Below are 13925 nucleotides of genomic sequence, written 5' to 3' on the forward strand. Positions count from 1 at the left end.
ATGGTCAGACATTCTTATTATGGAGGTCCAGGATGATATAGAATTCTTACTAACACACTTGACCATAAGATTCCTGTCTCCACTAAGAGACATAGCAAGGATCCAGAAAAGTGTGCTAATATTTCTAGCTTTGCTCTTTGTGTTCACTTTCTATTGTCTTCATGACTAGAACACAGGCTATGTGTTGCCCACAAGATTGTTATGCTTAGCTGGGCTAAGAATGGCCTTTTCAATTTCTAATTTAAATCAAAACATTCAAAGTTCAGTTGTGTAAATCTGCCATGCTTTTGGCTCTGAGAACTTCCTCTGATTAACTAGAGGCAGTGTTGGGTGGGGAAACAAAGGCTCAACCAGTCATTTTATTGAAAACAGTAAAACAGCTATGTCTCTGAAAAGGTTAAGAGCTACTACACACCACAGTCTTGGACAGTTGCCTTTTACAAAAGGAATGATAAAGAACAAGGTCAATTAGTTTACAAAGTTAAGGGTGTGCAAGCAGTGCAATTAAAGTTAATCAGAATTAACATCCACACATGTTCTTATAGACATCACATTAATCAAAGTGTAACGTAAACAGGGAGAGGTCTATACAGCCAAATCTCTCCCTTTTTAGGTTAAAACAAACAAACAAACAAAACAAAAAAAGCAGAGGTGGTGAGAAGAGATCCATGTCTCAGAAGGTTGCATCTCTGTATTATCATCCCTGCTGCAATGGGAGGCCTGTAGGGATGAACATTTGGGATGGGGAATTTTCTGTGAAATATTTATAGAAACTGGGATTAGCAGAGATTGCAGATCTCTGTTTTACCTCAAAGCCAGCCCTTATCAGTGTGAGTGTTCTGCTCTCAATGGTACAGGATTAGCCCATACAGCTCCTTCCCCCTGGATACTCATGTTCAGTCCCTCAGAGGTTGTTGTTCACAGGTCAGAAAGAAGCAGTCATTTACACTTAATGCATCTTAAATTCTAATAGATTTCAAGAGGAAAATGCTGCATGGATCAATTGCTCTAACTCCTCCCAGCCCTGGCCATGTAATTCTCTTGTTCCCTCTGCTACTAAGAAACACTATCAGTAGAGGGGTAGATGTGTTTGAGTGAGTGTTGTAGTCGTTCTATTTAAATTAAGTCTCATGATATTTGGTGACAGGTGTCAGAGTGGTAGCCGTGTTAGTCTGTATCAGCAAAAACAATGAGGAGTCCTTGTGGCACCTTAGAGACTAATAAATTTATTTGGGCATAAGCTTTCGAGGGGTAGAACCCACTTCATTGGATGCATGAAGTGAAAAATACAGGATAAGGTATAAATACATGAAAGGATGGGGGTTGTTTTACCAATCATGAGGTCAGTCTAAGGAGATAAATCAATTAACAGCAGGATACCAAGGAAGGAAAAATAACTTTTGAAGTGGTAAGAGAGTGGCCCATTACAGACAGTTGACAAGAAGACCATCATAGGACCTAACCACATCAGCCACACCATGATGGGCTCATTCACCTGCACATCTACCAATGTGATATATGCCATCATGTGCCAGCAATGCCCCTCTGCCATGTACATTGGCCAAACCAGACAGTCTCTACGTAAAAGAATAAATGGACACAAATCTGACATCAGGAATCATAACATTCAAAAACCAGTAGGAGAACACTTCAATCTCTCTGGTCACTCAATAACAGATCTAAAAGTGGCAATTCTTCACCAAAAATACTTCAAAAACAGACTCCAACGTGAAGCTGCAGAACTGGAATTAATTTGCAAACTGGATACCATCAGATTAGGCCTGAATAAAGACCTGGAGTGGTTGGGTCATTACAAAACCTAAACTTAATTTCCCCAATACTAATTTCTCCCAACTGTTGCTCACACCTTCTTTTCAATATCCGATGATATTTGGTGGTGTTCTTAAAACCTCAGCTCCTGCAGTCATGTAATTATGCCAGAACCTCACCACAATAAGATGGCGGTGCTGTGGAAAAAAATGGTATGTGATCATGAGGGATCCTAGGTTCCATGATAAAAAAAATCCCAAAATTCTCTAAATTAAAAAAACTCCAGCATTTTTCTGCAATTAAAATGAAATGCTGAACTTTAGTTTCCCTAGCCACAATATATAGATAGGTATCAGTTGAACACAATAGGTTATTGATATGTTTACAATTTTTTAGCAAGTTTGACACTTACCAGTGCCAGCAATCATTACGCAATTGAACCATGTATTCCACCTAGTAACAATTAATTCGGGTAGAAGCGTTGGCAAATCAACACTCTGTTTATTCAGGTATCTCAAGAACCATGCATGATGAGCTGGAGCTTTTACTAAAAGTGACTTCATCAAAGCAAGAAAGTGATCTGTTTGCTTAAAGGTATCTCGCCAAGTGTTTCCTGCCAGAGCGACTATATGTGCATAGCAATGAATGTGGGCACAGTTTGACCTCAGGTTGCAAAGCATATCATTCCAAGCCTTTGCCATGTAGCTCGCACTGTCTGTTACAAATGCTAATATTTGATCAAGCTGAATTCCACGATGCAGGAAATCAAGGCTTGTGAAATGGTGGCATGATTAACTTTTCCGAGATACACTGTCTTTACAAGCCGTGGTGCAGTAGTGTCAGCATGCTTAGGAGGCTCTACCTTGAACACCTGAAATAAAATGTTGAAAACTGGTCTATTTTGGAAGTCAGTTGTTTCATCGGCGATCATGGCAATGAAGTTTCCTTTCAGAAGAAGGTGCTGTTTTTCCTCTTCAAAAAGAATTGGTAAGCAATGGGAATACAATTGATCTGCCTTGGGAATGGCATCAACTCCCTTAAAGTGCTTGCTCAAAAAAATTATCTGACAACAGATAAATCCATTTTATGCAGAGAAATGTCTGCTTTTACACACATTCAAACAAAATTTGAAATGACAGGTTCATGCTGTTGTTTGGCAGTTGCAAAACGCTGGAATGATCCAGTCACGGTGCATTATTCCTTTCCTGTTGTCGATGTCCCTACTGTTTCAGCTTCTTGTTTTCACTTCTTTTCATTCAGTTTGTTTAGCGCTTTCCCTGTGTTCTACAATTGTCTGCCTTCAAATGTGATCTACAGCCTTGCTGTGTCCAGTACAGCACATTACCATCAACATGAAATTTGTCCTTGCCAAACTCGTGACAGTCTTTTGGGGTGATTTTTAAAGTTTTTGGCATCTTTTCATAACTTTACTCACTCACTTCTGGAGGCTGAAGTGAAATTTGATGTGCATTTAACCCTATACTATGTTGAGGAACCTTTACATCTTGGAAGCAGTTTACCTGAGTATGTTTAGCTATGTAAATTTAAAAGGCATTCAACCACAAGAGTGGGAAGTTGCACACATTGAAAGTGATGTCACTTTCAGTAAAATTTAGTTATTTTTTTTTAGGGATGTCAATCAATTAAAAATAATAGAATACCATTTATTTAAATATTTTTGGATGTTTTCTACATTTTCAAATATATTGATTTCAAGTACAACACAGAATACAAAGGGTACAGTGCTCACTTTATTTTTTATTACAAATATTTGCACTGTAAAAAAAATAGTATTTTTCAATTCGCCTAATACAAGTACTGTAGTGCAATCTCTTTATCATGAAAGTCGAACTTACAAATGTAGAATTATGTACAAAAAAACTCAGTATTCAAAAATAAAACACTGTAAAACTTTAGAGCCTACAAGTTTAATCAGTTTTATTTCTTGTTCAGCCAATCACTCAGACAAACAAGTTTCTTTACATTTGCAGAAGATACTGCTGCCTGCTTCTTGTTTACAATGTCACCTGAAAGTGAGAACAGGTGTTTGCATGACACTGTTATAGCTAGTGTCGCAAGATATTTACATGCCAGATGCACTAAAGATTCATATGTCCCTTCATGCTTCAACCACCATTCCAGGGGACATGCATCCATGCTGATGACGGAGTCTGCTTGATAACCATCCAAAGCAGTGTAGACTGACGCACATTCATTTTCATCATCATGAGTCAGATGCCACCAGCAAAAGGTTGATTTTTGGTGGTTTGGGTTCTGTAGTTTCCGCATCAGATGTTGCTCTTTTAAGACTTTTGAAAGCATGCTCCACACCTCATCCTTCTCAGATTTTGGAAGGCACTTCAGATTCTTAAATCTTGGGTCGAGTGCTGTAGCTATCTTTAGAAATTTCACATGGGTATCTTCTTTGCATTTTGTCAAATTTGCAGTGAAAGTGTTCTTAAAATGAAGAACATGTGCTGAGTTATCATCCGAGACTGCTATAACATGAAATATATGGCAGAATGCGGGTAAAACAGAGCAGAAGACATACAATTGTCCCCCAAAGAGTTCAGTCACAAATTTAATTAACACATTATTTTTTTAACAAGCATCATCAGCATGGAAGCATGTTCTCTGGAACGATGTCTGAAGCATGAAGAGGCATATGACTCTTTAGCGCATCTGGCACATAAATATGTTGTGACACCAGCTACAACAGTGCCATGCAAATGCCTGTTCTCATTTTCAGGTGACATTGTAATTAAGAGGTGAGCAGCATTATCTCCCATAAATGTAAATAAACGTATTTCTCTTAGTGATTGGCTGAACAAGAAGTACGACTGAATGGACTTGTTGGCTCTAAAGTTTTACACTGTTTTGTTTTTGAGTACAGTTAGGTAACAAAAAACAACAACCCTACATTTGTAAGTTTCACTTTCATGACAAAGAAATTGCACTACACTACTTGTATAAGGTGAATTGAAAAAATACTATTTCTTTTGTTTATCATTTTTACAGTGCAAATATTTGTATTAAAAATAATATAAAGTGAGCACTGTACACTTTGTATTCTGTGCTGTAATTGAAATAGATATATTTGAAAATGTAGAAAAACATCCAAAATATTTAATAAATTACACTTGGTATTCTATTGTTTAACAATGCAATTAATTTTTTTAATTGTGATTAATTTTTTGAGTTAAGTTAACTGCAATTAATAAACAGCCCTAATGTTTTTATTTTTCATAAAAAGTAAAAAGTAAAGATTCTCTGTAAAAAACCCCCCACCCCACCACAAATTCCACATTTTCCCATGGCAGATGGCTATCTAGGATCCCTGGTGACCATGTAATTAAAGACTGTACAGTAATGCATATGCGCAAGGGGGGCACATTAAGGTGGCACAAGTAACCTTAATTCTGGCATTTGTCTAGCTTTGAGATAATTGTAGCTCTATTTGGAGCCTTTCAGCCAAATTCCACTTTCATACAGCTGTAAATATAGGAGTAACTAGAAGAGTCAAATCTTCCACCTGAAATCATAACATCCAAAATGGAGCTTTCAACTCCCATTGACTTCAATAGGCATTTTGGGCTCCAAGCACAAGTAACTTTGTAATCTCGCAAGTTCAGTTCTCAGTTTAGTGGGGGTCATGAGAGTAAAGATAGCCATGTGCTTAAATATTTACATGATTAGGGGTCTTAGTCTCAGATATCCAACACCCTCTTCAGGTTATTTTAATGTTACCATCTTCAAATATAAGTCCCCCTTTGTTGAAAGCACAATTCACCAGGCACATCATTGAGAATTACGAAAGATATATTAATTCATCTACATCAACTTTTCTACTTAGTATTTGTTGCCTTTATTTTCTCTTTGATAAGAATATTTGTGAAAGAAAAGGAGTTTTGCACAGAAGTCCCTTTGGTCCTATGTGTTCCTACCCTGAAGTGACAGCTTTAATCTTTGACACCACACAAACAGTCACTGTTTGTCTCAGGGCTGTTACAGTTCCAGATGGAGAATAAGTAGCCAGATGAAAACAGTGACCAAGACATTTCATTTAATTATATAAACACACTTACACATTTTGCATTTAGAAGCTACATCATTTTTGTTCTGTGTTTGTACAGTGCCTAGCACAATGAGGGCCTGGTCCATGATGAGGGTTCCAACGATCTAATGATACAAGTGCTCAGTTTTGAAAACTCAGCCAGGCTTTGTACACTCCTTGGAGTCTCTGCATCAAGTTATTCCTGCGACAGCTGTCATTCCCACCCCAGTCTCCACTGCACTTTTTGTTGCACTATGTGAAACTATCTGTGCCTGAATATTTTTTAAACCTGTATGCACTGTAACTATTGGGGCTGCTCAGTAACAGTGTATACCAAACCTTTCAGGTGCCAGTAGTGTGCCAGGAGTACTGCAACTTGGAGGCAAGCACTGTAGGTGCTTCAGCAGATAGGCCTTGTAGGCAGTAGCCTTGGGAGTGTCTGAGTTTGGACCATGGCTCAGGGAAAGATTGTTTTACTATGGCTGGAAGGAAAGGGAAAGGTTGTAGATACCCTAAGTACAGAGGCATAAACAGTTGCAGTTCAAAGTGAACAAAAGAAGTATGTGTTTGGGTCCCTGGGGCAGTATAATTGAGAGTTCAGGCTTGTCTGGCCGAGAGTCTGGGCTGCCCTCTCCAGTTCAGTCTCTATTCAAGCAAATAGGTGATTACAGGTTCCCAGGCTCAATTAGTGTCTCTCATAGGGGCCCCTCTGCACTGACTCCCTGCCCAGCCGCTGCTGCTGCTCCCCCATTAAGTCCTGCACTTACCTGCACCCATCTGTAATGTCTGGCTCTCACTCTTTTCCACACATGACTCTGCATGCAATTCCTGGGGAATTCTGCCTCCAGTTTCTCTGCATCTCCTGACTCACTGTGCAGCTGCTGCTTCCCAGAGTCCAGCCACTACCTTCTTCAGCATTTTTCCCCTTATGTGACCCAGGGAAAGGCAAGTGCAGTGGGAAGGGAGATGATGGGAAACAGTCCTTGCTTAGCAGATCCATCACAGTGCTGTGGGCTCTCTCTTTCAGGTACTGTACAATAATAAATATGAAGGATTCCTAATTATTAGTCCTTCAACTTGAAAGCATCTCTAACAAGTCTTACGGACTATATAACCTTGGACTTCAGATGGTGTTCCAAGTCTCCAATACTTGAATTGGAAGTAGAAACCTGAGACTTCCAGTGATGTCAATTCCACTTGCTCGTAAAGAAGTTGGTTCAGTGTATGGCTCTTGCTCCAGCTCTTAAGAAGACTTTTGGTGGTAGAATTCCATATATCCATGCTTTTCATCGCTGTGTTTCCTATTCTGCCTCAAGATAATCTCCACTGTGAGAATCACTTATTTTCATCGTTGTTTTTGGTGGCAAAATTGTTGATAACAATTTACAAAAATTTGTTAAGAAATTTTAAAAAAATATCTCCAAAAACTCATTAAGAGAACCAGAACCAAAAACAAAAACCCCAACCAAAAATCTGCTTCAACAAACTGCAATAAGTCACTTAGGTCATCAAAGTTTTTGAGTGACATTGCCATGCCCTGAGAGAGAGAAAAACAGAAAACCTACTCTTCAGTCCAGAAGTTTCAAGCCACTGAAGTATTAAACCCTTCAGTTCTGTGTTCACATAACTGCCACTGACTTCAACAGGTGTTACAGGTGCATAAGTTTGCAGGGTTAGGTTCTACAAATGGTGAAAAGGGGGCAATTGTATGAATCACCACATTTCATTGGAAGAGAGCTAAAGCAATAATATCAAAACTTGAACTACCAAATCCCTGGCTACCGCTTATGAAGCAGCATTCTGAGATCTTAACATACATCTAATTGTGCAGTTATTTTGCAAATGGTGGGTTACCTCCCTCAGTCAGGGGAGTTATAATAATCTGCAGAAATTCTTTCAGTTGTTTGCTCCAACTACTGGTGTTATTTAAGCCTTGGCTGGCTGAAGCTAAGTCCAGATAACTCCCATCCACCCCAAATCTCAAACACTGAATCATTCATTCCACTAAACACGTGGAATCAGAAATGGAGATGTAGAGTTGTGTATCATTAGCATAAGGATATTAATAATCTAATTAAATGCAAATTCTGTATGCATATTAAAATAATTATGCAAAACTCTAGATAAAAATTATGTAAGACAACTGAAATTAAGAAAACACACAAACATTGAGTAGAGTTCCATGCAGACAGAATAAAACGTGTTATTTTTCAGTCCCTGTGATTGAGATGGTTGATGACATCGATGACCCTTCATAGAAATTCAGTAAACATTGATATGGGTATGTGCATGGATGTCTCATGATTTGTTAACTTTATAATATCACGTGGTCCTTCTATTGCTCTTTGTTCCACTAATCACCAAGTCTCAGTGGTGGTCCTAGTGACCTGTGAGAGTAAACTGAACATAAGAATGGCTATACTGGGTCAGACCAAAGGTCCATCCAGCCCGGTATTCTGTCTACCGACAGTGACCAATGACAGGTGTCCCAGAGGGAGCGGACTAACAGGTAATGATCAAGTGGTCTGTCTCCTGCCATCCATCTCCACCCTCTGACAAACAGAGGCTCGGGACACCATTCCTTACCCATACTGGTTAAGAGCCATTAATGGACTTAATCTCTATGAATTTATCTAGTTCTCTTTTAAACGCTGTTATAGTCCTAGCCTTCACAACCTCCTCAGGCAAGGAGTTCCACAGGTTGACTGTGCGCTGTGTGAAGAAGAACTTCCTTTTATTTGTTTTAAACCTGCTGCCCATTAATTTCATTTGGTGCCCCCTAGTTCTTATATTATGGGAACAAGTAAATAACTTTTCCTCTTCCTTTTCGCCACATCACTCATGATTTTATATACGTCTATCATATCCCCCTTTAGTCTTCTCTTTTCCAAGTTGGAAAGTCCTAGCCTCTTTAATCTCTCCTCACATGGGACCCATTCCAAACCCCTAATTATTTTAGTTGCCCTTCTCTGAACCTTTTCTAATGCCAGTATATCTTTTTTGAGATGAGGAGATCACATCTGTATGCAGTATTCAAGATGTGGGCATACCATGGATTTATATAAGGGCAATAAGATATTCTCTGTCTTATTCTCTATCCCTTTTTTAATGTTCCTAACATCTCGTTTGCTTTTTTGACTGCCACCTGCACACTGCGTGGACGTCTTCAGAGAACTATCCATGATGACTCCAAGATCTCTTTCCTGATTAGATGTAGCTAAATTAGCCCCCATCATATTGTATGTATAGTTGGGGTTATTTTTTCCAATGTGCATTACTTTACATTTATCCACATTACATTTCATTTGCCATTTTGTTGCCCAATCACTTAGTTTTGTGAGATCTTTTTGAAGTTCTTCACAGTCTGTTTTGGTCTTAGCTATCTTGAGAAGTTTAGTATCATCTGGAAACTTTGCCACCTCACTGTTTACCCCTTTCTCCAGATCATTTATGAATAAGTTGAATAGGATTGGGTCTAGGACTGACCCTTGGGTAACATCACTAGATACCCCTCTCCATTCTGAAAATTTACCATGTATTCCTACCCTTTGTTCCCCGTCTTTTAACCAGTTCTCAATCCATGAAAGGATCTTCCCTCTTATCCCATGACAACTTAATTTACATAAGAGCCTTTGGTGAGGGACCTTGTCAAAGGCTTTCGAGAAATCTAAGTACACTATGTCCACTGGATCCCCCTTGTCTACCTGTTTGTTGACCCCTTCAAAGAATTCTACTAGATTAGTAAGACATGATTTCCCATTACAGAAACCATGTTGACTTTTGCCCAGCAATTTATGTTCTTCTATGTGTCTGACAATTTTATTCTTTACTATTGTTTCAACTAATTCAAGCAACAATACACATCACAGTAATCTGTTCATGTGCTATAGCGAATAGAGTAGGTGCATGAGGAGATGAGAAAGAACTATCATATGATTTAAAAGAATTAAAGTATGATTTAGGTAGTTTATTAGGATCTTACTATCCAAGAAACATAGGAGATGTATGTTTGCAATAAATAAAGAGGAAACACATAAAATTTAAATATTCATAGGATAATGGTATACTCTGCTTCTCTGAAGAACTGCAAAATAGGTATGAAATTGCCTAAAACTATTTCCTCTGTTATTTACAAGTAAGACATCAGAAGTGAATGAGCTTTATGGCTTTGCAGATGTACCTCAACTCTTGATATCTCGCTAGCAAGACTCCCCAAACTTAGTATTTATAATACACAAGATACCATTAAAAATATCATTAGCATTTGTGCTAAACTGGAACGAAACTGAAATAAACTTGGCCAATACTTCTTTGCAGAATGAGTGGAAATGTACAATTTGCTCTACCCAGTGTGTATTTTCCATGGTAGCCAAACAAGAGGTTATTTCAATTTGTCACCAGAATATTTAACAATGCCTAATAGGAAAAAAAAAGTCCTGACAATGACAGAAAATAAAAGTTTGAGTGTGGATAAAAAAGCGTTTTATAAAGCGAATGAAACTGAATCTTAGCAATGACAGACAAGTTTCCTTGTATGCCATGGATTTGGTGCTGCAAAATTCACCGCTGGCACAGAATTGTTTTCCAGTATATTTCAGTGTCCATTTAAATAACACACATGTATGTTTCTAGCTCTCAGTTGTGAACAAAACTTGGAAAGTGCAAACGAGGTGAAAACTGAGGCCAAGATATCTTCAGGCATTTGCATACAGCTTAACTGAGAGGTATAAACTACTCCAGTCATCTAACTTGGTTTCAGAGTTAACAACCCAAAGACAAACATATACAGCATACTAAAAACAGGAAGTGTAAAATAAATTCAATATATAAAAACAGGAGTTACTGAAAGGAGTCCAGCTCCACTGGAAGATAGTTCCACAGGTGGGGATTCCCTACTACCGTGCCCATGGTTTTCAAGAGTTTCCACCATCAAGACTCTCAGCTGCAGCATTGAAGCTAATTGTAACTATCAATGTGGATTGTCGATAGGTGAAGGTTCTGATATATTGAAACTGTTAAAAATTAAAAGCTATCACGTAAAGTGCAACCTAGAGAGCCCTATAGGGGAGCATGTGATCAGAGTCAGTTCTGCAGGAAGCCAGCCTAGAGTAAGATGAGGAAAGTTGTGCCTCTGTTTTAGGGAGCACCCTGCTTTGTCTGTTTTTGCATTCGTGGGTTATCATTCTGAATTTTTGAGTAATAAAGAAGTGTTACATCACATGAAGGAGCAGAGAAACAGCTGCCAGGCACAGCAAGGGTTAAAGAAAACCTGTGGGTTCAGCCAGCCCTGCCCTGTTATAACTGCAGCCAATGCCAGGCCTGGAAGGGGCAGAAAAGAAGGGAGCCTGGCTCAGTCAGACTGGCGAAGAGGCAGGAGCTCTCTGTGTGCCTGCCTGAAGGCACAGATGCCACCTGCCTGCCAGTGCAGCCACTGGAAGCAAGTAAGTCTTCCCCTGCCAAGGGGACTCTACCACCAAGCCCCACCTGTACGGAAACTGGACTAGCAGGGCCATGCCCCAAACTAAGGACTTGCATACACAGCAGCTCAGACGACAGGTTCTGAGGACTCCTACCCCCTCATGGCTGGGAGCAAGATCCATCTCCCCTGTCTAGGGGTGTGAGTGGCCCAGGACTCTGAACCAGGACCTGAAGGAAAGGAGGGCAGGTCCCCCTCCTCCAGCCCCTAACCAACGATCTAGCCACTAGGCTGCCCGGCCACTGAAGGCCCTATCAGAAATGGTGGAAAATGTGGGCATTGACCCCACTCCCTGCTGAAGGGAGTTAAAACAAAACAAAAGAGAGTGAGAGAAAGTGAGAAGAAGCCCTGGGCCAAGTCCTTGAATGGAGATGGAACAGCTGCTGACATGGATGGCTGAGCAAAACACCCACCATCAACAGCAACAACTGCAATGCCTGTAGCAGATGGCCACGCAGCAGCAGCAGCTAATTTGCAAATTGGCAGCCCAGCAGCAGCAACAGCTAGTCCAACAGGTGGCCTCCATCGTACAACCTGCTGCCCCAGCAGAGCTGCCTAACCCCGCCCCAAAATGGTGCCTGATGATGATCCTGAGGCTTTCTTAGAGACTTTTGAGTGGGTGGCCATGGCTGCCCGGTGGTCCCAAAACCAGTGGGCTGTAGTCCTGGCCCTGTACTTAACTGGACTAGCACAGACCACATACCAGGCTTTAGACCCCACCGCTACCAAGGACAATGCCCAGGTCAAGGCAGTGATCCTCGACGCCCTAGATATCTCAGAGGAAACGTTCCGGCAATGCTTCCCAGGGGAGAGGTACACACCAGGGTCCCAACCCCGCCTAGTCACCCAGAAGCTGCATGACTCATGCTGGAGATGGCTCAAACCACAAGCAAAGATGGGGGTGCAGGTCACTGAATGGGTCCTACTAAAGCAGTTTGTTCAGATCCTGCCCCCTGGGGAAAGAGAGCGGGTGTTGCAGCATCACCCTGACACCATGAGGGAGGCCATGCAGCTCATGGAGAACTACCTAGCCACCAAGTCCCCCAGGATGACAACCCCTTCAGGGTTGGCTGGAACCAAGAGTCCATGCCCCTGAAGTATGAAACCACCCAGGGACCCCTGTATTGTGAGGAACGTAGGTCTCTGCCCCCACACCAGAACTCTGGAGGGCTAGAAGATTCAGAGACGCCAGGGGCCCCAAATCCAGAGGCCCAGAGCCCTGCAGTTCAGGAGACCACAGCCTGGTCAGTGGCCCAGCCAGGGCCCTTGCTTGGCCCAGAACTCAGGGAGGCCCATCACAACCCAACTGCCTAGGTACCCAGGGAGGAAACCTCACGCACCACCCAAGAGCAGGACTGTTGTTTCACGTGTGGCTGTTCTGGACACTGGTCCAGAGACTGCCTATACATGGAATGTAGCTTTGGGAAGATCTGGACTCTGCAGGCATGAGTGCACCCCAGGGATCCAGCAAAGCTGACCATTCTGGAGCGGGTAAATGGAAAAGAAGTGATGGGACAAGTAGATTCAGGGTGTGCCCAGACCCTGGCATGAAGTACGGTAGTGCCTAATCCTGACCCAACTCAGGGCACCATTATGTTGCACTGCGTGCATGGGGACATGAGGGCCAGTCCTTGCATGGAAGTGACTTTAACAATAGGGAAACATGAAGAGCCCCTGATCGTTGGCCTGGCCCCAACACTGGACTACCCAGTTATTTTAGGCTGGGACTGGAACTATTTTGGGGAATTGTTAGCGGACCTGGTGGGGTTCCTGTCCAATGGTCAAGGACCTCTACTTCTGGCCACTGGCCGGCCTGAAGTGGCAATCCTTGCAGGAGTGGGGGAGGTTGCTGACCCTGGTGAAGGGGCATCACAGACCTCAGTGCAAGCTCGGGCCCACCAGGCCCCCTCCCAGCCAGGAGGGGAACTCATCCCATTACCCTAGTAATCCCATTACCCTAGTCTTGACTCACCTCTCTGACTTTGTGGAGGAGCAACAGGCTGATGACACCCTGAGCCAGGCATATTCCCAAGTGGCAATGGTGAATGGGGAGACTGTTGAACCCCGTCAAGTGGGACGGCTCCCACGCTTTGAGATTCAAGGTGATTGTCTGTACCGCATAGAGAAAGATCAACCAACTGAAGAGGTTCAACATCAGCTCTTGGTGCCTCAGCCTTTCGGAAAGGAAGTTATGAAGTTTGCCCATGCCATACCCATGGCTGGGCACCTTGGAAGGGAAAAGATGCTGGCCAGGATTTTAGGCCAGTTCTTTTGGCAGGGGATCTACTGAGATGTGGCGATTTCTCTGACTCATGCCCAGAGTGTCAGCTCACCGCATCGTGGCCAGCTGAGAGAGCCCCGTTGATCCAGTGGTGAGCTGCAGCCGGTTCGCACCGGATCGCACGAACCGGTTGTTAAATTTAGAAGCCCCTTTAGAACCGGTTGTTCCTGGAGGGACAACTAGTTCCAAAAGGGCGTTTAAATTTAAGAAAAGCTGTAGCAGCCCCCTGCCCTTCCCCCAGCCCCAGCTCTCCTCACTCCGCCTCCTCTTCAGAAGCTCCTGGCTTCTCCTCCCCCTCCCAGGCTTCCCGCGAATCAGCTGTTCGCGCGGGAAGCCTGGGAGGG

At 42.1% G+C, this 13925-nt stretch overlaps 1 long non-coding RNA gene across 1 annotated transcript in view; it reads right to left on the bottom strand.

Moving 5' to 3' along the window:
* The window catches only part of LOC123364870, a 69477-nt gene that overhangs the window by 3616 nt on the left and 51936 nt on the right, over positions 1–13925 (bottom strand). The window contains exon 5 of the long non-coding RNA XR_006577319.1: positions 1868–1967. This is a non-coding gene — a long non-coding RNA (uncharacterized LOC123364870). The remainder of the gene's footprint in view (positions 1–1867; positions 1968–13925) is intronic.

This window comes from Mauremys mutica, chromosome 2, assembly GCF_020497125.1.
Source record: "Mauremys mutica isolate MM-2020 ecotype Southern chromosome 2, ASM2049712v1, whole genome shotgun sequence".
NCBI lineage: Eukaryota > Metazoa > Chordata > Testudines > Geoemydidae > Mauremys > Mauremys mutica.